Below are 24,318 nucleotides of genomic sequence, written 5' to 3' on the forward strand. Positions count from 1 at the left end.
AAAGAGAGACAGAGAGAGATAGAGACAGAGAGTGCAAGAGAGTATGAGAGAAAGAGACAGAGGGAGAGACAGAGAGGGAGGGAGAGAGTGAAAGAGAGAGATAGAGAGAGAGAGATTGACGGAGTGAGAGAAACATTGAGGGAGAGAGAGAGAGAGAGACTGAGACAGAAACACAGAGACAGACAGAGAGAAACAGAGAGGGGGAGAAAGACAGAGAGACACAGAGAGACATAGAGAGAGAAAAGTCAGAGAAAGTGTTAGGCAAGGTGAGAGAGAGAGAGAGAGAGTGAGGGAGAGAGAGATAGAGAGAGTGAGGGAGAGTGAGAGAGAGTGAGGGAGAGAGAGAGAGAGAGTGAGGGAGAGAGAGAGAGAGAGAGAGAGAGTGAGGGAGAGAGAGAGAGAGAGAGAGAGTGAGGGAGAGAGAGAGAGAGAGAGAGAGAGAGAGATGAAGAGGGAGAGGGACAGAGACAGACAGAGAGACATTGAGGGAGAGCGAGCGATATTCTAGCTCTGACACAAACACACCCCCACCCCTCCCCAGACTTCCTCTATCACACTGGCTCTCAAAAGGAGACCTCTAAGTAGGAACGAGGAGTAGAGACCACTCGCCCCCTCGAGCCCTGCTACCCCCTTCAATAAGACCGTGGCTGACCTGATCTGTAATCTCAACCCCACACTCCCTGCCCACCCCACCCCCGATAACCTTTCACCTCCCCCCCCTTGTGAATCAAGAATCTATCTCGCTCGGCCTTAAAAATATTCACAGACTCTGCCCCCATCTCCTTGTGAGGGAGGGAGTTCCAAACACTCACCCCCCCCTCGGAGAGGAAACATTTCCCCTCGTCTCTGTCCAAAATGTCCCACCCCCTTATTTATAAACAGTGACCCCCCCCCCAACCCCCCTCGTTCTAGATTCTCCCACAAGAGGAAACATACTCTCCACGTCCCACCCTGTCTGAGACCCCCTCAGGATCTTAAAGGTTTCAATCGAGTCGCCTCTCACTCTCCTAAACTCCAGCGGATACAAGCCTAACCTGTCCGACCTTTCTTCATCAGACAAGCCGCCCATTCCCGGTGTTAGTTTGGTAAACCTTCTCTGAACTGCTTCCCACACATTGACATCCTTCCTTTAAATAAGGAGACCAACTCTGTACACAACACTCCAGATGTGGTCTCACCACTGCCCTGTACAACTGAAGCATCACCTCCCCCTCACAATAAATGATAACTTTCTATTAGCTTTCCTAATGACCTCCTGTATCTCCACACCGGGTTTCTGTGATTCATGCACTAGGACACCAAGATCCCTCTGCGTCTCAGAGCTCTACAATCTCTCACCATTTAGATAACACACTTCATACTAACCTTCTGTGATTCATGCACTAGGACACCCAGATCCCTCTGCGTCTCAGAGCTCTACAATCTCTCACCATTTAGATAACACACTTCATACTAACCTTCTGTGATTCATGCACTAGGACACCCAGATCCCTCTGCAGCTCAGAGCTCTGCAATCTCTCACCATTTAAGTAATACACTTCATACTAACCTTCTGTGATTCATGCACTAGGACACCCAGATCCCTCTGTGTCTCAGAGCTCTGCAACCTCTCACCATTTCGATAGCAGACCCCCGGTAAGCTCACGTGTGGGTAGAGCGAGGAGCCGGGCCGGTTAGGTAGGTTAGGCTCCTGTAGGGGACCGGAGGATGAGAAGCCTCACTACGAATGGACCACGGCGAGACAGCAACTGGGGGTACCTGGGTGCCGAGGATTCGTCACCTCATCAAAGAGAGGGCTTACTCGCCCTCGAGGGAGGGTGGGGAGGGGGAACTTCCAGGTGGTGGTGTTCCCCATGTGTCTGCTGCCCTTGTCCTTCTAGATGGTAGTGGTCGTGGGTTTGGAAGGTGCTGTCGAAGGAGCCTTGGTGAGTTGCTGCAGTGCATCTTGTAGATGGTACACACGCTGCTGCTACTGTGCGTCGGTGGGTGGGAGGGAGTGAATGTTTGTGGATGGGGTGCCGATCGAGCGGGGGTGGGGGGCTGCTGCTTTGTCCTGGACGGTGTCGAGCTTCTCGAGTGTTGTGGGAGCTGCAACTCATCCAGGCGAGTGGGGAGTGTCCCATCCCACTCCTGACTTGTGCCTTGTAGATGGTGGACAGGCTTTGAGGGGAGGGAGTCAGGAGGTGAGTTACTCGCCGCAGGATTCCCAGCCTCTGACCTGCTCTTGTAGCCACATTATTTATATGGCTGGTCCCCCAGTTCAGTTTCTGGTCAATGGTAACCCCCAGGATGTTGATAGTGGGGGGGATTCAGTGAGGGTGATGCCCATTGAACATCAAGGGGGCGATGGTTGGATTCTCTATTGTTGGAGATGGTCATTGCCTGACACTTGTGTGGGGGTGAATGTTACTGGCCACTGGTCAGCTCCCGAGCCTGGAAATTGTCCAGGTCTTGCTGCATTTGGACTCGGGGCTGCTTCAGTATCTGAGGAGTCGTGAATGGTGCTGGATATTCGGCCATGGGTTGCTTCACGAAGTCCTGTCCCCCCAGAGACCTGTGGGGTGCTGGGGAGGAGTGAATCGAGGCGTTCAGAGTCACGAAGGGGTTCGGGACGGGGGTGAAAGAGGAGGGACTGGGTCCGGTGGGGGTGGGTGCTGGGGGGTGGGGTGGGGGTGGTGGGTGGTGGGTGGAGGGCTGGAGGGGTTTGGCGGGGGAGGGGAAGGTTACGGAGAATTGGTTTTTTGGTTGGGGGGGGGGTGCGGTGGGTAACGCAGCGGGGGGTTGGGTTCGGGGAGGCGCTGCCTGGTAGGGAGGTGGAGGCAGATTCCACCCCCCACCCCCCCACCACCCCCCTCCCACCAAACCCTGGGAAGGGGGAGTGGGAATTCCACCATTGACCTGCAGGTGTCGCTCACACAGGCCAGCACTCCCTGCCCGACCTTCGATGCCCCCCCCACCTTGGACTGAGGGGCATTACAGAGGGGGTAGGGAAGAGTCGGCCCCATCGCTGTGTGTTCTGGAGTCACAAACTCCATGTAACTGAGGATCAGAGGGACCTGAGTGTGTATCTCCATAGATCCCTCTCTCTCCGCCTCTCTCTCTCTCTACTCTCTCTCTCCCTCTCTCTCTCTGTCTCCCTCTCCTCCTCTCTCTCTCCTTCTCCTCCTCTCTCTCTCTCCTTCTCCTCCTCTCTCTCTCTCCCTCTCCTCTCTCTCTCTCCTTCTCCTCCTCTCTCTCTCCCTCTCCTCTCTCTCTCTCTCTCCGCCTCTCTCTCTCTCCTTCTCCTCCTCTCTCTCTCTCCTTCTCCTCCTCTCTCTCTCCTTCTCCTCCTCTCTCTCTCCCTCTCCTCCTCTCTCTCTCGCTCTCTCCGCCTCTCTCTCTCTCCCTCTCCTCCTCTCTCTCTCTCCCTCTCCTCCTCTCTCTCGATCTCTCTGCCTCTCTCTCTCGCTCTACCTCTCTGTCTCCCTCTCTCCACCTCTCTCTCTCTCTCTCTCTCTCTCTCTCCTCCTCTCTCTCTCTCTCTCTATCCTCCTCTCTCTCTCTCTCCTCCTCTCTCTCTCTCCTCTCTCCTCCTCTCTCTCTCTCTCCTCCCCTCTCTCTCTCTCTCCTCCTCTCTCTCTCCTCTCTCCTCCTCTCTCTCTCTCCTCTCTCCTCCTCTCTCTCTCTCTCTATCCTCCTCTCTCTCCTCTCTCTTTCTCTGCCTCTCTCTCTCTCTCTCTCCTCCTCTCTCTCTCTCTCTATCCTCTCTGTCTCTATCCTCTCTCTCTACTCTCACCTCTCTCCTCCTCTCTCTCTCTCTCTATCCTCCTCTCTCTCTCTCTCTCCCTCTCTCTTCCTCCTCTCTCTCTCTCTATCCTCGTCTCTATCTCTCTCTCTCTCTGTCTCTCTCGCTCTCTCTGTCTCTCTCTCTCTCTGTCTCTCTCTCTCTCCCTCTCTCTGTCTCTCTCTGTCTCTCTCTCTCTCTCTACTCTCTCTCTCTCTCTCTCTACTCTCTCTCTCTGTCTCTCTCTCTCTCTCTCTGCCCTTCTCTCTCTCTCTCTCTCTCTCTCTCTCTCACACACACACACACAGGGCCGGGCAGGTAGATAAGGTGGTTAAGACGGCATATGGGATACTTGCCTTTATTAGCCAAGGCATTGAATATAAGAGCAGGGAGGTGACGTTGTAGTTGTATAGACCCTTGGTGAGGCCACAGCTGGAGTACTGTGTGCAGTTCTGGTCACCACATTATAGGAAGGATGTGATTGTACTGGAGGGGGTGCAGAGGAGATTCACCAGGATGTTGCCTGGGTCGGAGGGTCGGAGCTATGAGAAGAGACTGGATAAGCTGGGGTTGTAGCCCTTGGAGCAGAGAAGGTTGAGAGGGGACCTGATAGAGGTGTATGAGATTATGAGGGGCAGAGATAGGAAGGCACTTGTTCCGTTAGTAGAGGGGTCAGTAACCAGGGGGCATAGATTTAAGGTAAGAGGTAGAAGGGTAAGAGGGGGAGTTGAGGAGAATTTGTTGCACCGGAGGGTGGTAGGAGTCTGGGACTCAGTGACTGAAAGGGTGGTGGGAGTCAGAAACTCTCATAACGTTTAAGAAGTATTTGGATATTCACTCGTGTTGCCATAGCCTCTGGGTCTATGGGTCCAGCGCTGGAAAATGGGATTAGTACGGTCTGATCTTGGTTGACCAGTGCAGTCATGATGGGCTGAATGGACTCCTCCTGTGCTGCAGACATCTATGAGTCTATGGGTCTACGTGTAGGCCAATCAGGGTAAGGGCGGCCGAATTCCTTGCTGAATGGGGCATTAGCGAACCAGATGGGGTTTTTCTTTTATTTGACGGCAATCGGTGACGGTTTCAGGTTCACCTTCGTTTTCGCTCCCAGATTTCATGAGTCGGATTTAAGCCCCACCAGGTACTGAGGTGGGATTCGAACCCACGTCCCCAGAGCATTCGCCTGGATTACTAGCCCCCAGTGACAAGGCCGTCTCGCACCAACACCCCCCCTTCCCCCAAGGGCGATTGGGGGCTGGAGAATGGAGGGCGAGGTGGGGTAGCGTGGTTACGTGGGGACTAATTGGAAGGGTTAGCACAGGCTCCAAGAGCTGAACAGCCTCCTCCCCTTGTGGGGATTTAAGCACTGCCAGCGGGCGGTGAGCTGGTGGCTCTTCAGCCCAGTAATCTCGAGGCAGCGGACAGGGGTGTGAAAAACAGGGACAGGGCCAGGATGAGGTTGAGGGGCCTCCTCGGACAGGGGGAAAGGTTCCACCGGGTGTACAGGAAGGTCAAGCGAGAGGAAGGGGCAAACGTTCTGTTAGAGTCACCCTCACACTGACGAGAATGGTGGCCGGGATGGGGGTAGTGAGAGTGAGAGAGAGAGAGAGGTAAGAGGGAGAGAGGAAGAGAGAGGGGCATGAGATAGACAGGGAGAGAGAGATAGAGAAAGAGGGTGTGAGTGATAGAGGTGGGGAGAGAGAGAGAGGGTGTGAGAGAGGGAGAGAGATAGAGAGAGGGGGAGAGGGATTGTGAGAGAGAGGGGGAGAGAGAGAAATGATATGAGAGAGAGGGGGTGTGAGAGAGGGAGGGAAAGAGAGAGGGCTTGTGAGAGAGAGTGTGTGAGAGACACAGGAGGGGAGAGACAAGGTGTGAGAGGCAGAGAGAGACGGAGAGAGAGAGCGTGAGAGACAGAGGATGGGAGGGAGAGAGGAGGTGGGAATGGTTGTGTGAGAGAGAGGAGAGAGAGAGAGATGATGTGTGAGAGAAGGGGTGTGAGAGAGGGAGAGTGAGGGAGGATGTGAAAGAGAGAGATAGAGGGATGGTGTGACAGTGAGAGAGAGGGAGAGAGACAGAGGGCGGAGAGACGGAGGGTGGAGAGACGGAGGGCGGGGAGACGGAGGGCGGGGAGACGGAGGGCGGGGAGACAGAGGGCGGGGAGACAGAGCGCGGAGAGACAGAGGGCGGAGAGACAGAGGGCGGAGAGACAGTGGGCGAGAGAGACAGAGGGCGGAGAGACAGTGGCCGAGAGAGACAGAGGGTGGAGAGACAGAGGGCGGAGAGACAGTGGGCGAGAGAGACAGAGGGCGGAGAGACAGTGGGCGAGAGAGACAGAGGGCGGAGAGACAGAGGGCGGAGAGACAGAGGGTGGAGAGACAGAGGGCGGGGAGACAGAGGACGGGGAGACAGAGCACGGAGAGACAGAGGGCGGAGAGACAGAGGGCAGAGAGACAGAGGGCGGAGAGACAGAGGGCGGAGAGACAGAGGGCGGAGAGACAGTGGGCGAGAGAGACAGAGGGCGGAGAGACAGAGGGCGGGGAGACAGAGAGCGGAGAGACAGAGGGCGGAGAGAGAGAGGGCGGAGAGAGAGAGGGCGGAGAGACAAAGGGCGGGGAGACAGAAGGCGGGGAGACAGAAGGCGGAGAGAGAGAGGGCGGGGAGATAGAGGGCGGTGAGACAGAGGGCGGAGAGACAGAGGGCGGAGAGACAGAGGGCGGAGAGACAGAGGGCGGAGAGGGAGAGGGTCGGGAATGCTGGGGGGGAGGGAGGGTGGGGAAAGAGGACAGACGGAGCGGGAGGGGAGAGAGCAGGTGGGGAGAGAGTATAGAGAGAGGGGGAGGGGCGAGAGGGAGAGGGGATAGAGGGTGATGGGAAAGAGGTGGAGGGGAGAGAGGGGAATGGGAGAGAGGGGGAGTGGGGAGACGGGGAGGGGAAAGTGGACAGAGAGAGCAGAGAGAGTGGGAGGGGAGAGCGGGGTGGGAAGAGAGTACAGAGAGAGGAGGAGAGAAGAGAGGGGGAGGGGAGAGTGGGGGAGGGTAGACGGAGAGGGTAGAGGGGAGGGGAGAGAGCGGGAGGGGAGAGCGGGGGTGGAGAGAGAGGGGGAGGGGAGAGTGGGGGTGGGGAGAGAGGAGGAGGGGAGAGAGTGGGAGGGGAGAGCGGGGGTGGAGAGAGAGGGGAAGGGGTGAGAGGGCGAGTGGAGAGTGGGGGTGGGGAGAGAGGGGGAGGGGAGAGAGGGGGAGGGGAGAGCGGGGGTGGAGAGAGAAGGGGAGGGGGGAGAGTACAGAGAGTGGAGCAGGAGAGAAAGGGGGAGGGGTAAGAGAGGAATGGGAGAGAGGGGGAGGGGGAGAGGGCGAGGGGAGAGGGGACAGAGAGAGCAGAGAGAGCGGAAGGGGAGAGCGGGGTGGGGAGAGAGTATAGAGAGAGGGGGAGGGAAGAGAGGGGGAGGGGAGAGAGTGGGAAGAGAGAGCGTGGTGGGGAGACAGTACAGAGAGAGGGGGAGCGGAGAGCAGGGAATGGGAGTGAGGGGGAGTGGAGAGCAGGGGATGGGAGTGAGGGGGAGAGGGGAGAGGGGCAGGGGAGAGTGGACAGAGAGAGCAGAGAGAGCGGGAGAGGAGAGCAGGGGTGGGGAGAGAGTACAGAGAGAGGAGGAGGGAAGAGAGGGGGAGGGGAGAGCGGTGGAGGGGAGAGCAGGGGGAGGGGAGAGAGGGGGAGGGGAGAGCGGGGGGAGGGGAGAATGGGGGAGGGGAGAGCGGGGGATGGGAGAGAGATGGAGGGGAGAGCGGGGAAGGGAAAGCAGGGGACGGGAGAGGGGGTGGGGAGAGCAGGGAGGGGAGAGCGGGGGAGGGGAGAGAGGGGGAGGGGAGAGCGGGGGGAGGGGAGAGCGGGGGATGGGAGAGCGATGGAGGGGAGAGCGGCGGATGGGAGAGAGATTGGGGAGAGCGGGGGGAGGGGAGAGCGGGGGAGGGGAGAATGGGGGATGGGAGAGGGGGGAGGGGAGAGCAGGGGACGGGAGAGGGGGAGGGGAGAGCGGGGAGGGGAGAGAGGGGGAGGGGCGAGCGGGGAGGGGAGAGGGGGAGGGGAGAGCTGGAAGGGGGGAGGGGAAAGCGGGGGAGGGGAGAGAGGATGAGGGGAGAGCGGGGCAGGGGAGAGAGGAGCAGGGGAGAGCAGGGGAGGGGAGAGCAGGGGAGGGGAGAGAGGGGGGCTGGGAGAGAGGAGGGATGGGAGAGAGGGGGAGGGGAGAGCGGGGGAGGGGAGAGTGTGGGATGGGATGGGGGAGGGGAGAGCGTGGAGGGAAGAGCGGGAGAGAGGAGAGCGGGGGAGGGGAGAGAGGAGGAGGGGAGAGCGGGGGAGGGGAGAGCGGGGGATGGGAGAGAGGGAGGATGGGAGAGAGGGGAGGGGAGAGCGGGGGAGGGGAGAGCGGGGGAGGGGAGAGCGGGGGATGGGAGAGAGGGAGGATGGGAGAGAGGGGAGGGGAGAGCGGGGGAGGGGAGAGCGGGGGAGGGGAGAGTGGGGAGGGGAGAGCGGGGGGAGGGGAGAGCGAGGGAGGGGAGAGCGGGGGAGGGGAGAGAGATTGGGGAGAGTGGGGGGAGGGGAGAGCGGGGGAGGGGAAAGCGGGGGTAGGAGAGAGCGGGGGAGGGGAGAGCGGGGGGAGGGGGAGAGCAGGGGAGGGGAGAGCGGGAGGAGGGGAGAGCGGGGGGAGGGGAGAGCAGGGGAGGGGAGAGAGGGAGGAGGGGAGAGCGGGGGGAGGGGAGAGCGGGGGAGGGGAGAGTGGGGAGGGGAGAGCGGGGGGAGGGGAGAGCGAGGGAGGGGAGAGCGGGGGAGGGGAGAGCGGGAGGAGGGGAGAGTGGGGGGAGGGGAGAGCGGGAGGAGGGGAGAGCGGGGGAGGGGAGAGCGGGGGGAGGGGAGAGCGGGGGAGGGGAGAGTGGGGAGGGGAGAGCGGGGGGAGGGGAGAGCGAGGGAGGGGAGAGCGGGGGAGGGGAGAGCGGGGGGAGGGGAGAGCGGGGGAGGGGAGAGTGTGGGATGGGATGGGGGAGGGGAGAGCGGGGAGGGAAGAGCGGGAGAGAGGAGAGCGGGGGGAGGGGAGAGAGGAGGAGGGGAGAGCGGGGGAGGGGAGAGCGGGGGATGGGAGAGAGGGAGGATGGGAGAGAGGGGAGGGGAGAGCGGGGGAGGGGAGAGCGGGGGAGGGGAGACCGGGGGATGGGAGAGCGGGAGGAGGGGAGAGTGGGGGGAGGGGAGAGCGGGGGAGGGGAGAGCGGGGGATGGGAGAGAGGGAGGATGGGAGAGAGGGGAGGGGAGGAGAGCGGGGGAGGGGGAGAGCGGGGGAGGGGAGAGTGGGGAGGGGAGAGCGGGGGGAGGGGAGAGCGAGGGAGGGGAGAGCGGGGGGAGGGGAGAGAGATTGGGGAGAGTGGGGGGAGGGGAGAGCGGGGGAGGGGAAAGCGGGGGTAGGAGAGAGCGGGGGAGGGGAGAGCGGGGGGAGGGGAGAGCAGGGGAGGGGAGAGCGGGAGGAGGGGAGAGCGGGGGGAGGGGAGAGCAGGGGAGGGGAGAGAGGGAGGAGGGGAGAGCGGGGGGAGGGGAGAGCGGGGGAGGGGAGAGTGGGGAGGGGAGAGCGGGGGGAGGGTGAGAGCGAGGGAGGGGAGAGCGGGGGAGGGGAGAGCGGGAGGAGGGGAGAGTGGGGGGAGGGGGAGAGCGCGGGAGGAGGGGGAGAGCGGGGGAGGAGGGGGAGAGCGGGGCGAGGGGGAGAGCGGGGGAGGGGAGAGTGGGGAGGGGAGAGCGGGGGGAGGGGAGAGCGAGGGAGGGGAGAGCGGGGGAGGGGAGAGCGGGGGGAGGGGGAGAGCGGGGGAGGGGAGAGTGTGGGATGGGATGGGGGAGGGGAGAGCGGGGAGGGAAGAGCGGGAGAGAGGAGAGCGGGGGGAGGGGAGAGAGGAGGAGGGGAGAGCGGGGGAGGGGAGAGCGGGGGATGGGAGAGAGGGAGGATGGGAGAGAGGGGAGGGGAGAGCGGGGGAGGGGAGAGCGGGGGAGGGGAGACCGGGGGATGGGAGAGAGGGAGGATGGGAGAGAGGGGAGGGGAAAGCGGGGGAGGGGAGAGTGGGGAGGGGAGAGCGGGGGGAGGGGAGAGCGAGGGAGGGGAGAGCGGGGGAGGGGAGAGCGGGAGGAGGGGAGAGTGGGGGGAGGGGGAGAGCGGGAGGAGGGGAGAGCGGGGGGGGGAGGGGGAGAGCGGGGGGGAGGGGAGAGCGGGGGAGGGGAGAGCGGGGGGAGGGGAGAGCAGGAGGAGGGGAGAGCGGGAGGAGGGGAGAGCGGGGGGAGGGGAGAGTGGGGGGAGGGGAGAGAGGGGGATGGGAGAGAGGGAGGATGGGAGAGAGGGGAGGGGAGAGCGGGGGAGGAGAGAGCGGGGGAGGGGAGAGAGGGAGGATGGGAGAGAGGGGAGGGGAGAGCGGGGGAGGGGAGAGCGGGGGAGGGGAGAGCGGGAGGAGGGGAGAGAGGGCGAGGGGAGAGCGGGGGAGGGGAGAGCTGGGGAGGGGAGAGTGGGAGGAGGGGAGAGCAGGGGAGGGGAGAGCGGGGGGAGGGGAGAGCGGGAGGAGGGGAGAGCGGGGGGAGGGGAGAGCGGGGGGAGGGGAGAGCGGGGGAGGGGATCTGTCTTGACTGTGGGAGTTTTGACTCTGACCTTCGTCCCACTGGGACCAGCGCCAGGAACTCAAATGCCTGGCCACCCATTGGCGGCTGCTCAGGCAAAGCTGCTGCCCATTGGCCAATCATGGAGGTGTGGCAGTGAGGTGGGTGGGGGGGGTGGGTGGGGTGGGGTCTGACAATCCGCAGCATCCAATAGGAACGTGGGTTAAGTGAACATTGGGCCAATCAAGGCAAAGACATTGGCTCATAATGACCATCATGCAGGAGGGAGCGAGAATGGGAGCAGGGCGCCACCTGGAGGGAGCCGATAATCATTACACACCGGCTCACACTGCAACATGGCAAGTTTCATTTAGATATAGCCGCTCACCTCCAGAGCACAACCTCGAGAGAATCAGACCCAGCGCGACATGGTATCCCAGGACAGACAATCAATCAGTGCAAAGGACTGTTCAAACTCAACCTCCGACAGTGCGGCTCTCCCTCAGCTCTGACCCTCCGACAGTGCGGCTCTCCCTCAGCACTGACCCTCCGACAGTGCGGCTCTCCCTCAGTACTGACCCTCCGACAGTGCGGCTCTCCCTCAGCACTGACCCTCCGACAGTGCGGCTCTCCCCTCAGCACTGACCCTCCGACAGTGCGGCTCTCCCTCAGCACTGACCCTCCGACAGTGCGGCTCTCCCTCAGTACTGACCCTCCGACAGTGCGGCTCTCCCTCAGCACTGACCCTCCGACAGTGCAGCTCTCCCTCAGCGCTGACCCTCCGACACTGCGGCTCTCCTTCTGGTAAGGCAGCAACTGTCCCTATCTCTCTAACCTCCTCCAGCCCCACTATCTCTGTAACCTGCTCCATCTCCTACATCCCTCCCTATCTCTGTAACCTCCTCCATCTCCCTACATCCCTCCCTATCACTGTAACAACCTCCAGTTCTTACTCCCCTCCCTATCTCTGTAACCTCCTCCAGCCCATACATCCCTCCCTATCTCTGTAACCTCCTCCAGCCCCTACACCCCTCCCTATCTCTGTAACCTCCTCCAGCCACCTCGACCCCTCCCTATCTCTGTAACCTCCTCCAGCCCCTACACACCTTCCTATCTCTGTAACCTCCTCCAGCCCCCTACAGCCCTCCCTATCTCTGTAACCTCCTCCTGACCCTATACCCCTCCCTATCTCTGTAACCTCCTCCAGCCCCTACACACCTCCCTATCTCTGTAATCTCCTCCAGTCCCCTACACCCCTCCCTATCTCTGTAACCTTCTCCAGCCCCTTACAACTCTCCGAGATCTCTGCGCTCCTCCGATTCCGGTCTTTCGTTCAGCCCCCCTGGATTCCAATCGCTCCAGCATTGGAGGCCGGGCCTTAAGCTGCCAGTGCGGTGTAGGGGTGGGATGCTAAGATCCGGAATCCCTCCCAAATTCTCCGTGTCCATCCCACTCTCTCTCTCTCTCTCTCTCTCTCTCACTCTCTCTCTCACTCTACCAGCCCTTTTCACCTTTGAGATCCTCCATCACAGACGAAAACCTCAAGCCGTAATTTGGGCGCAACTCTCAAAGCCTCGCAGTCTGACAGCTCAGAAACCGAGCGGCGACAGTGGGCGCAGACTCCCGCAGAGACATCAGGGGGCAGTAAGATGCCTGAGAGAGTTCAGCAACTCCGAAGGCTCGTTCAACATCTCAGACAAGCGCTTGCGCAACCCCGAAAAAATCATGTAAGGCCGATACGTCGATAAGCTGATTCCGCTTTAGATGAAGGGCTTGCTGGATTTCACAACGTGGTGGTTCGGTTTCCTGTTGGATGTAACAGACAATATCGTTATAACCAGGCACAGTCAGTGCTGGGACAATCAGTCCTGTTATACACACACAGTCAGTGCTGGGACACTCAGTCCTGTTACACACACAGTCAGTGCTGGGACACTCAGTCCTATTACACAAACAGAGTCCGTGCTGGGACACTCAGTCCAGTTATACACACACAGTCAGTGCTGGGACACTCTGTCCTGTTATACACACACAGTCAGTGCTGGGACACTCAGTCCTGTTACACACACAGTCAGTGCTGGGACACTCAGTCCTGTTATACACACACAGTCAGTGCTGGGACACTCAGTCCTGTTATACACACACAGTCAGTGCTGGGACACTCAGTCCTGTTATACACACACAGTCAGTGCTGGGACACTCAGTCCTGTTATACACACACAGTCAGTGCTGGGACACTCAGTCCTGTTATACACACACAGTCAGTGCTGGGACACTCAGTCCTGTTATACACACACAGTCAGTGCTGGGACACTCAGTCCTGTTATACACACACAGTCAGTGCAGGGACACTCAGTCCTGTTATACACACACAGTCAGTGCTGGGACACTCAGTCCTGTTATACACACACAGTCAGTGCTGGGACACTCAGTCCTGTTATACACACACAGTCAGTGCTGGGACACTCAGTCCTGTTATACACACACAGTCAGTGCTGGGACACTCAGTCCTGTTATACACACACAGTCAGTGCTGGGACACTCAGTCCTGTTAAGCACACACAGTCAGTGCTGGGACACTCAGTCCTGTTATACACACACAGTCAGTGCTGGGACACTCAGTCCTGTTACACACGCACAGTCAGTGCTGGGACACTCAGTCCTGTTATACGCACACAGTCAGTGCTGGGACACTCAGTCCTGTTATACACACACAGTCAGTGCAGGGACACTCAGTCCTGTTATACAGACACTGCAGGTGGTGGGACACTCAGTCCTGTTATACAAACACAAAGTCAGTGCTGGGACACTCAGTCCTGTTATACAAACACACAGTCGGTGCTGGGATACTCAGTCCTGTTATACACACACAGTCAGTGCTGGGACACTCAGTCCTGTTACACACACATTCAGTGCTGGGACACTCAGTCCTGTTATACACACACAGTCAGTGCTGGGACACTCAGTCCTGTTATACACACACAGTCAGTGCAGGGACACTCAGTCCTGTTATACACACAAATTCAGTGCTGGGACACTAAGTCCTGTTATACACACACAGTCAGAGCTGGGACTCTCAGTCCTGTAATACACACAGTCAGTGCTGGGAAACTCAGTCCTGTCATACAAACACACAATCGGTGCTGGGACACTCAGACCTGTTATACACACACAGTCAGTGCTGGGACACTCAGTCCAGTTATACACACACATTCAGTGCTGGGATACTCAGTCCTGTTATAAAAACACAAAGTCTGTGCTGGGACACTCTGTCCTGTTATAAACACAGTCATTGCTGGGACACTCAGTCCTGTTATACACACACAGTCAGTGCTGGGACACTCAATCCTGTTACATACATACTGTCAGTGCTGGGACACTCAGTCCTGTTATATACACACAGTCAGTGCAGAGACACTCAGTCCTGTTATACACACACACTCAGTGATGGGTCACTCTGTCCTGTTATACACACATAGTCAGTGTTGGGAAACTCAGTCCAGTTACACACACACAGTCAGTGCTGGGACACTCAGTACTGTTATACACAGACAGTCTGTGCTGGGACACTCAGTCCTTTTATACAAATATACACACAGCTGGGACCCTCAGTCCTTTTATAAAGACATTATCAGTGCTGGGACAAACAGTCCTATTACACACACACAGTCAGTGCTAATAATCTCAGTACTGTAACACACACACATTCAGTGCTGGGACACTCAGTCCTGTTATACACACACAGTCAGTGCTGGGACAATCAGTCCTGTTATACACACACAGTCAGTGCTGGGACACTCAGTCCTGTTATACACACACAGTCAGTGCTGGGACACTCAGTCCTGTTATACACACACAGTCAGTGCTGGGACACTCAGTCCTGTTATACACACACAGTCAGTGCTGGGACACTCAGTCCTGTTATACACACACAGTCAGTGCTGGGACACTCAGTCCTGTTATACACACACAGTCAGTGCTGGGACACTCAGTACTGTTATACACACCCAGTCAGTGCAGGGACACTCAGTCCTGTTATACACACACAGTCAGTGCTGGGACACTCAGTCCTGTTATACACACACAGTCAGTGCTGGGACACTCAGTCCTGTTATACACACACAGTCAGTGCTGGGACACTCAGTCCTGTTATACACACACAGTCAGTGCTGGGACACTCAGTCCTGTTATACACACACAGTCAGTGCAGGGACACTCAGTCCTGTTATACACACACAGTCAGTGCTGGGACACTCAGTCCTGTTATACACACACAGTCAGTGCAGGGACACTCAGTCCTGTTATACACACACAGTCAGTGCTGGGACACTCAGTCCTGTTATACACACACAGTCAGTGCTGGGACACTCAGTCCTGTTACGCACACACAGTCAGTGCTGGGACACTCAGTCCTGTTATACACACACAGTCAGTGCTGGGACACTCAGTCCAGTTATACACACACAGTCAGTGCTGGGACACTCAGTCCTGTTATACACACACAGTCAGTGCTGGGACACTCAGTCCTGTTATACACACACAGTCAGTGCTGGGACACTCAGTCCTGTTATACACACACAGTCAGTGCTGGGACACTCAGTCCTGTTATACACACACAGTCAGTGCTGGGACACTCAGTCCTGTTATACACACACAGTCAGTGCAGGGACACTCAGTCCTGTTATACACACACAGTCAGTGCTGGGACACTCAGTCCTGTTATACACACACAGTCAGTGCTGGGACACTCAGTCCTGTTATACACACACAGTCAGTGCTGGGACACTCAGTCCTGTTATACACACACAGTCAGTGCTGGGACACTCAGTCCTGTTATACACACACAGTCAGTGCTGGGACACTCAGTCCTGTTATACACACACAGTCAGTGCTGGGACACTCAGTCCTGTTATACACACACAGTCAGTGCTGGGACACTCAGTCCTGTTATACACACACAGTCAGTGCTGGGACACTCAGTCCTGTTATACACACACAGTCAGTGCTGGGACACTCAGTCCTGTTATACACACACAGTCAGTGCTGGGACACTCAGTCCTGTTATACACACACAGTCAGTGCTGGGACACTCAGTCCTGTTATACACACACAGTCAGTGCTGGGACACTCAGTCCTGTTATACACACACAGTCAGTGCTGGGACACTCAGTCCTGTTATACACACACAGTCAGTGCTGGGACACTCAGTCCTGTTATACACACACAGTCAGTGCTGGGACACTCAGTCCTGTTATACACACACAGTCAGTGCTGGGACACTCAGTCCTGTTATACACACACAGTCAGTGCTGGGACACTCAGTCCTGTTATACACAAACAGTCAGTGCTTGGACACTCAGTCCTGTTATACAAACACAAAGTCAGTGCTGGGACAATAAGTCCTGTTATACAAACACACAGTCGGTGCTGGGATACTCAGTCCTGTTATACACACACAGTCAGTGCTGGGACACTCAGTCCTGTTATACACTCACATTCAGTGCTGGGACACTCAGTCCTGTTATACACACACAGTCAGTGCTGGGACACTCAGTCCTGTTATACACACACAGTCAGTGCTGGGACACTCAGTCCTGTTATACAAACAAAGTCAGTGCTGGGACACTCAGTCCTGTTATACACACAAAGTCAGTGCTGGGACACTAAGTCCTGTTATACACACACAGTCAGAGCTGGGACTCTCAGTCCTGTAATACACACAGTCAGTGCTGGGAAACTCAGTCCTGTCATACAAACACACAATCGGTGCTGGGTCACTCAGACCTGTTATACACACACAGTCAGTGCTGGGACACTCAGTCCAGTTATACACACACATTCAGTGCTGGGATACTCAGTCCTGTTATAAAAACACAAAGTCTGTGCTGGGACACTCTGTCCTGTTATAAACACAGTCATTGCTGGGACACTCAGTCCTGTTATACACACACAGTCAGTGCTGGGACACTCAGTCCTGTTACATACATACTGTCAGTGCTGGGACACTCAGTCCTGTTATACACACACAGTCAGTGCAGAGACACTCAGTCCTGTTATACACACACACTCAGTGATGGGACACTCAGTCCTGTTATACACACACAGTCAGTGCTGGGACACTCAGTCCTGTTACACACACACACAGTCAGTGCTGGGACACTCAGTCCTTTTATACAAATATACACACAGCTGGGACCCTCAGTCCTTTTATAAAGACATAATCAGTGCTGGGACAAACAGTCCTATTACACACACACAGTCAGTGCTACGAATCTCAGTACTGTTACACACACACATTCAGTGCTGGGACACTCAGTCCTGTTATACACACACAGTCAGTGCTGGTACTATCAGTCCTGTTATACACACACAGTCAGTGCTGGGACACTCAGTCCTGTTATACACACACAGTCAGTGCTGGGACACTCAGTCCTGTTATACACACACAGTCAGTGCTGGGACACTCAGTCCTGTTATACACACACAGTCAGTGCTGGGACACTCAGTCCTGTTATACACACACAGTCAGTGCTGGTACAATCAGTCCTGTTATACACACACAGTCAGTGCTGGGACACTCAGTCCTGTTATACACACACAGTCAGTGCTGGGACACTCAGTCCTGTTATACACACACAGTCAGTGCTGGTTCACTCAGTCCTGTTATACACACACAGTCAGTGCTGGGACACTCAGTCCTGTTATACACACACAGTCAGTGCTGGGACACTCAGTCCTGTTATACACACACAGTCAGTGCTGGGACACTCAGTCCTGTTATACACACACAGTCAGTGCTGGGACACTCAGTCCTGTTATACACACAGTCAGTGCTGGGACACTCAGTCCTGTTATACACACACAGTCAGTGCTGGGACACTCAGTCCTGTTATACACACACAGTCAGTGCTGGGACACTCAGTCCTGTTATACACACACAGTCAGTGCTGGGACACTCAGTCCTGTTATACACACACAGTCAGTGCTGGGACACTCAGTCCTGTTATACACACACAGTCAGTGCTGGGACACTCAGTCCTGTTATACACACACAGTCAGTGCTGGGACACTCAGTCCTGTTACTCACACACAGTCAGTGCTGGGACACTCAGTCCTGTTATACACACACAGTCAGTGCTGGGACACTCAGTCCTGTTACACACACACAGTCAGTGCTGGGACACTCAGTCCTGTTATACACACACAGTCAGTGCAGGGACACTCAGTCCTGTTATACACACACAGTCAGTGCTGGGACACTCAGTCCTGTTATACACACACAGTCAGTGCTGGGACACTCAGTCCTGTTATACACACACAGTCAGTGCTGGGACACTCAGTCCTGTTATACACACACAGTCAGTGCTGGGACACTCAGTCCTGTTATACACACACAGTCAGTGCTGGGACACTCAGTCCTTTAATACACACAGTCAGGGCTGGGACACTCAGTCCTTTTATAAAAACACAAAGTCAGTGCTGGGACACTCAGTCCTGTTATACAAACACAGTCAGTGCAGGGACACTCAGTCCTGTTATACACACACAGTCAGTGCTGGGACACTCAGTCCTGTTACGCACACACAGTCAGTGCTGGGACACTCAGTCCTGTTATACACACACAGTCAGTGCAGGGACACTCAGTCCTGTTATACAGACACTGCAGGTGGTGGGACACTCAGTCCTGTTATACAAACACAAAGTCAGTGCTGGGACACTCAGTCCTGTTATACAAACACACAGTCGGTGCTGGGATACTCAGTCCTGTTATACACACACAGTCAGTGCTGGGACACTCAGTCCTGTTATACACTCACATTAGTGCTGGGACACTCAGTCCTGTTATACACACACAGTCAGTGCTGGGACACTCAGTCCTGTTATACACACACAGTCAGTGCAGGGACACTCAGTCCTGTTATACAAACAAAGTCAGTGCTGGGACACTCAGTCCTGTTATACACACAAAGTCAGTGCTGGGACACTAAGTCCTGTTATACACACACAGTCAGAGCTGGGACTCTCAGTCCTGTAATACACACAGTCAGTGCTGGGAAACTCAGTCCTGTCATACAAACACACAATCGGCGCTGGGACATTCAGACCTGTTATACACACACAGTCAGTGCTGGGACACTCAGACCTGTTATACACACACATTCAGTGCTGGGATACTCAGTCCTGTTATAAAAACACAAAGTCTGTGCTGGGACACTCTGTCCTGTTATAAACACAGTCATTGCTGGGACACTCAGTCCTGTTATACACACACAGTCAGTGCTGGGACACTCAATCCTGTTACATACATACTGTCAGTGCTGGGACACTCAGTCCTGTTATACACACACACTCAGTGATGGGTCACTCTGTCCTGTTATACACACATAGTCAGTGTTGGGAAACTCAGTCCAGTTACACACACACAGTCAGTGCTGGGACACTCAGTACTGTTATACACACACACAGTCAGTGCTGGGACACTCAGTCCTTTTATACAAATATACACACAGCTGGGACCCTCAGTCCTTTTATAAAGACATAATCAGTGCTGGGACAAACAGTCCTATTACACACACACAGTCAGTGCTAATAATCTCAGTACTGTTACACACACACATTCAGTGCTGGGACACTCAGTCCTGTTATACACACACAGTCAGTGCTGGGACACTCAGTCCTGTTATACACACACAGTCAGTGCTGGGACACTCAGTCCTGTTATACACACACAGTCAGTGCTGGGACACTCAGTCCTGTTATACACACACAGTCAGTGCTGGGACACTCAGTCCTGTTATACACACACAGTCAGTGCTGGGACACTCAGTCCTGTTATACACACACAGTCAGTGCTGGGACACTCAGTCCTGTTATACACACACAGTCAGTGCTGGGACACTCAGTCCTGTTATACACACACAGTCAGTGCTGGGACACTCAGTCCTGTTATACACACACAGTCAGTGCTGGGACACTCAGTCCTGTTATACACACACAGTCAGTGCTGGGACACTCAGTCCTGTTATACACACACAGTCAGTGCTGGGACACTCAGTCCTGTTATACACACACAGTCAGTGCTGGTTCACTCAGTCCTGTTATACACACACAGTCAGTGCTGGGACACTCAGTCCTGTTATACACACACAGTCAGAGCTGGTTCACTCAGACCTGTTATACACACACAGTCATTGTTGGGACACTCAGTCCTGTTATAAACACACAGTCAGTGCTGGGACACTCAGTCCTGTTATACACACACAGTCACTGGTTGGACACTCAGTCCTGTTATACACACACAGTCAGTGCTGGGACACTCAGTCCTGTTATACACACACAGTCAGTGCTGGGACACTCAGTCCTGTTATACACACACAGTCAGTGCTGGGACACTCAGTCCTGTTATACACACACAGTCAGTGCTGGGACACTCAGTCCTGTTATACACACACAGTCAGTGCTGGGACACTCAGTCCTGTTATACAGACACAGTCAGTGCTGGGATACTCAGTCCTGTTATACACACACAGTCAGTGCTGGGACACTCAGTCCTGTTATACAAACACAGTCAGTGCTGGGACACTCAGTCCTGTTATACACACACAGTCAGTGCTGGGACACTCAGTCCTGTTATACACACACAGTCAGTGCTGGGACACTCAGTCCTGTTATACACACACAGTCAGTGCAGGGACACTCAGTCCTGTTATACAGACACTGCAGGGGGTGGGACACTCAGTCCTGTTATACAAACACAAAGTCAGTGCTGGGACACTCAGTCCTGTTATACAAACACACAGTCGGTGCTGGGATACTCAGTCCTGTTATACACACACAGTCAGTGCTGGGACACTCAGTCCTGTTATACACTCACATTAGTGCTGGGACACTCAGTCCTGTTATACACACACAGTCAGTGCTGGGACACTCAGTCCTGTTATACACACACAGTCAGTGCAGGGACACTCAGTCCTGTTATACAAACAAAGTCAGTGCTGGGACACTCAGTCCTGTTATACACACAAAGTCAGTGCTGGGACACTCAGTCCTGTTATACACACACAGTCAGTGCTGGGACTCTCAGTCCTGTAATACACACAGTCAGTGCTGGGAAACTCAGTCCTGTCATACAAACACACAATCGGTGCTGGGTCACTCAGACCTGTTATACACACACAGTCAGTGCTGGGACACTCAGTCCAGTTATACACACACATTCAGTGCTGGGATACTCAGTCCTGTTATAAAAACACAAAGTCTGTGCTGGGACACTCTGTCCTGTTATAAACACAGTCATTGCTGGGACACTCAGTCCTGTTATACACACACAGTCAGTGCTGGGACACTCAGTCCTGTTACATACATACTGTCAGTGCTGGGACACTCAGTCCTGTTATATACACACAGTCAGTGCAGAGACAATCAGTCCTGTTATACACACAAACTCAGTGCTGGGACACTCAGTCCTGTTATACACACACAGTCAGTGCTGGGACACTCAGTCCTGTTATACACACACAGTCAGTGCTGGGACACTCAGTCCTGTTATACACACACAGTCAGTGCTGGGACACTCAGTCCTGTTATACACACACAGTCAGTGCTGGGACACTCAGTCCTGTTATACACACACAGTCAGTGCAGGGACACTCAGTCCTGTTATACACACACAGTCAGTGCTGGGACACTCAGTCCTGTTATACGCACAAAGTCAGTGCTGGGACACTCAGTCCTGTTATACACACACAGTCAGTGCTGGGACACTCAGTCCTGTTATACACACACAGTCAGTGCTGGGACACTCAGTCCTGTTATACACACACAGTCAGTGCTGGGACACTCAGTCCTGTTATACACACACAGTCAGTGCTGGGACACTCAGTCCTGTGATGCATACACTGTCAGTGCTGGGACACTCAGTCCTGTTACACAACACACAGTCAGTGCTGGGACACTCAGTCCTGTTATACACACACAGTCAGTGCTGGGACACTCAGTCCTGTTATACACACACAGTCAGTGCTGGGACACTCAGTCCTGTTATACACACACAGTCAGTGCTGGGACACTCAGTCCTGTTATACACACACAGTCAGTGCTGGGACACTCAGTCCTGTTATACACACACAGTCAGTGCTGGGACACTCAGTCCTGTTATACACACACAGTCAGTGCTGGGACACTCAGTCCTGTTAAACACACACAGTCAGTGCTGGGACACTCAGTCCTGTTATACACACACAGTCAGTGCTGGGACACTCAGTCCTGTTATACACACACAGTCAGTGCTGGGACACTCAGTCCTGTTATACACACACAGTCAGTGCTGGGACACTCAGTCCTGTTATACACACACAGTCAGTGCTGGGACACTCAGTCCTGTTATACACACACAGTCAGTGCTGGGACACTCAGTCCTGTTATACACACACAGTCAGTGCTGGGACACTCAGTCCTGTAATACACACAGTCAGTGCTGGGACACTCAGTCCTGTCATACAACACACAGTCAGTGCTGGGACACTCAGTCCTGTTATACACACACAGTCAGTGCTGGGACACTCAGTCCTGTTATACACACACTGTCAGTGCTGGGACACTCAGTCCTGTTATAAACACAAAGTCAGTGCTGGGACACTCAGTCCTGTTATACACACACAGTCAGTGCTGGGACACTCAGTCCTGTTATACACACACAGTCAGTGCTGGGACACTCAGTCCTGTTATATACACACAGTCAGTGCAGAGACACTCAGTCCTGTTATACACACACACTCAGTGATGGGTCACTCTGTCCTGTTATACACACATAGTCAGTGTTGGGACACTCAGTCCTGTTACACACACACAGTCAGTGCTGGGACACTCAGTACTGTTTTACACAGACAGTCTGTGCTGGGACACTCAGTCCTTTTATACAAATATACACACAGCTGGGACCCTCAGTCCTTTTATACACACACAGTCAGTGCTGGGACACTCAGTCCTGTTATACACACACAGTCAGTGCTGGGACACTCAGTCCTGTTATACACACACAGTCAGTGCTGGGAATCTCAGTCCTGTTATACACACAGTCAGTGCTGGGACACTCAGTCCTGTTATACACACACAGTCAGTGCTGGGACACTCAGTCCTGTTATACACACACAGTCAGTGCTGGGACACTCAGTCCAGTTATACACACACAGTCAGTGCTGGGACACTCAGTCCTGTTATACACACACAGTCAGTGCTGGGACACTCAGTCCTGTTATACACGCACTGTCAGTGCTGGGACACTCAGTCCGGCAATACACACACAGTCAGTGCTGGGACACTCAGTCCTGTTATACACACACAGTCAGTGCTGGGACACTCAGTCCTGTAATACACACACAGTCAGTGCTGGGACACTCAGTCCTGTTATACACACACAGTCAGTGCAGGGACACTCAGTCCTGTTATACACACACAGTCAGTGCAGGGACACTCAGTCCTGTTATACACACACAGTCAGTGCTGGGACACTCAGTCCTGTTATACACACACAGTCAGTGCTGGGACACTCAGTCCTGTTATACACACACAGTCAGTGCTGGGACACTCAGTCCTGTTACACACACACAGTCAGGGCTGGGACACTCAGTCCTGTTATACACACACAGTCAGTGCTGGGACACTCAGTCCTGTTATACACACACAGTCAGTGCTGGGACACTCAGTCCTGTTATACACACACAGTCAGTGCTGGGACACTCAGTCCTGTTACACACACACAGTCAGTGCTGGGACACTCAGTCCTGTTATACACACACAGTCAGTGCTGGGACACTCAGTCCTGTTATACACACACAGTCAGTGCTGGGACACTCAGTCCTGTTATACAGACACTGTAGGTGGTGGGACACTCAGTCCTGTTATACAAACACAAAGTCAGTGCTGGGACACTCAGTCCTGTTATACAAACACACAGTCGGGGCTGGGATACTCAGTCCTGTTTTACACACACATTCAGTGCTGGGACACTCAGTCCTGTTATACACTCACATTAGTGCTGGGACACTCAGTCCTGTTATACACACACAGTCAGTGCAGGGACACTCAGTCCTGTTAAACACACACAGTCAGTGCTGGAACACTCAGTCCTATCACACACACACAGTTTGTGCTGGGACACTCAGTCCTGTTATACACACAAAGTCAGTCCTTGGACACTCAGTCCTGTTATACACACACAGTCAGTGTTGGGACACTCAGTCCTGTTATGCACACACAGTCAGTGCTGGGACTCTCAGTCCTATTACACACACACAGTCAGTGTTAATAATCTCAGTACTGTAACACACACACATTCAGTGCTGGGACAGTCAGTCCTGTTATAAACACACAGCCAGTGCTGGGACACTCAGTCCTGTTATACACACACAGTCAGTGCTGGGTCACTCTGTCCTGTTATATACACACAGTCAGTGATGGGACACACAGTGCTGTAATACACACAAAGTCAGGGCTGGTACACTCAGTCCAGTCACACACAGTCAGTGCTGGGACACACAGTCCTGTTATACACAAACACTGAGTCCTGTTATACACAAATGATCAGTGCTGGGACACTCAGTCCTGTTACACACTAACTTTCAATGCTGGGACACTCAGTCCTGTTATACACACACCGTCAGCGCTGGGAAACTCAGTCCTGTTTTACACACACAGTCAGTGCTGCGACACTCAGTCCTGTTATACACACACAGTCAGTGCTGGGACACTCAGTCCTGTTATACACACACAGTCAGTGCTGGGACACTCAGTCCAGTTATACACACACAGTCAGTGCTGGGACACTCAGTCCTGTTATACACACACAGTCAGTGGTGGGACACTCAGTCCTGTTATATACACACAGCCAGTGCTGGGACACTCAGTACTGTTATACACACACAGTCAGTGCTGGGACACTAAGTCCT

This window comes from Carcharodon carcharias, chromosome 27, assembly GCF_017639515.1.
Source record: "Carcharodon carcharias isolate sCarCar2 chromosome 27, sCarCar2.pri, whole genome shotgun sequence".
NCBI classification, from domain to species: Eukaryota; Metazoa; Chordata; class Chondrichthyes; order Lamniformes; family Lamnidae; genus Carcharodon; species Carcharodon carcharias.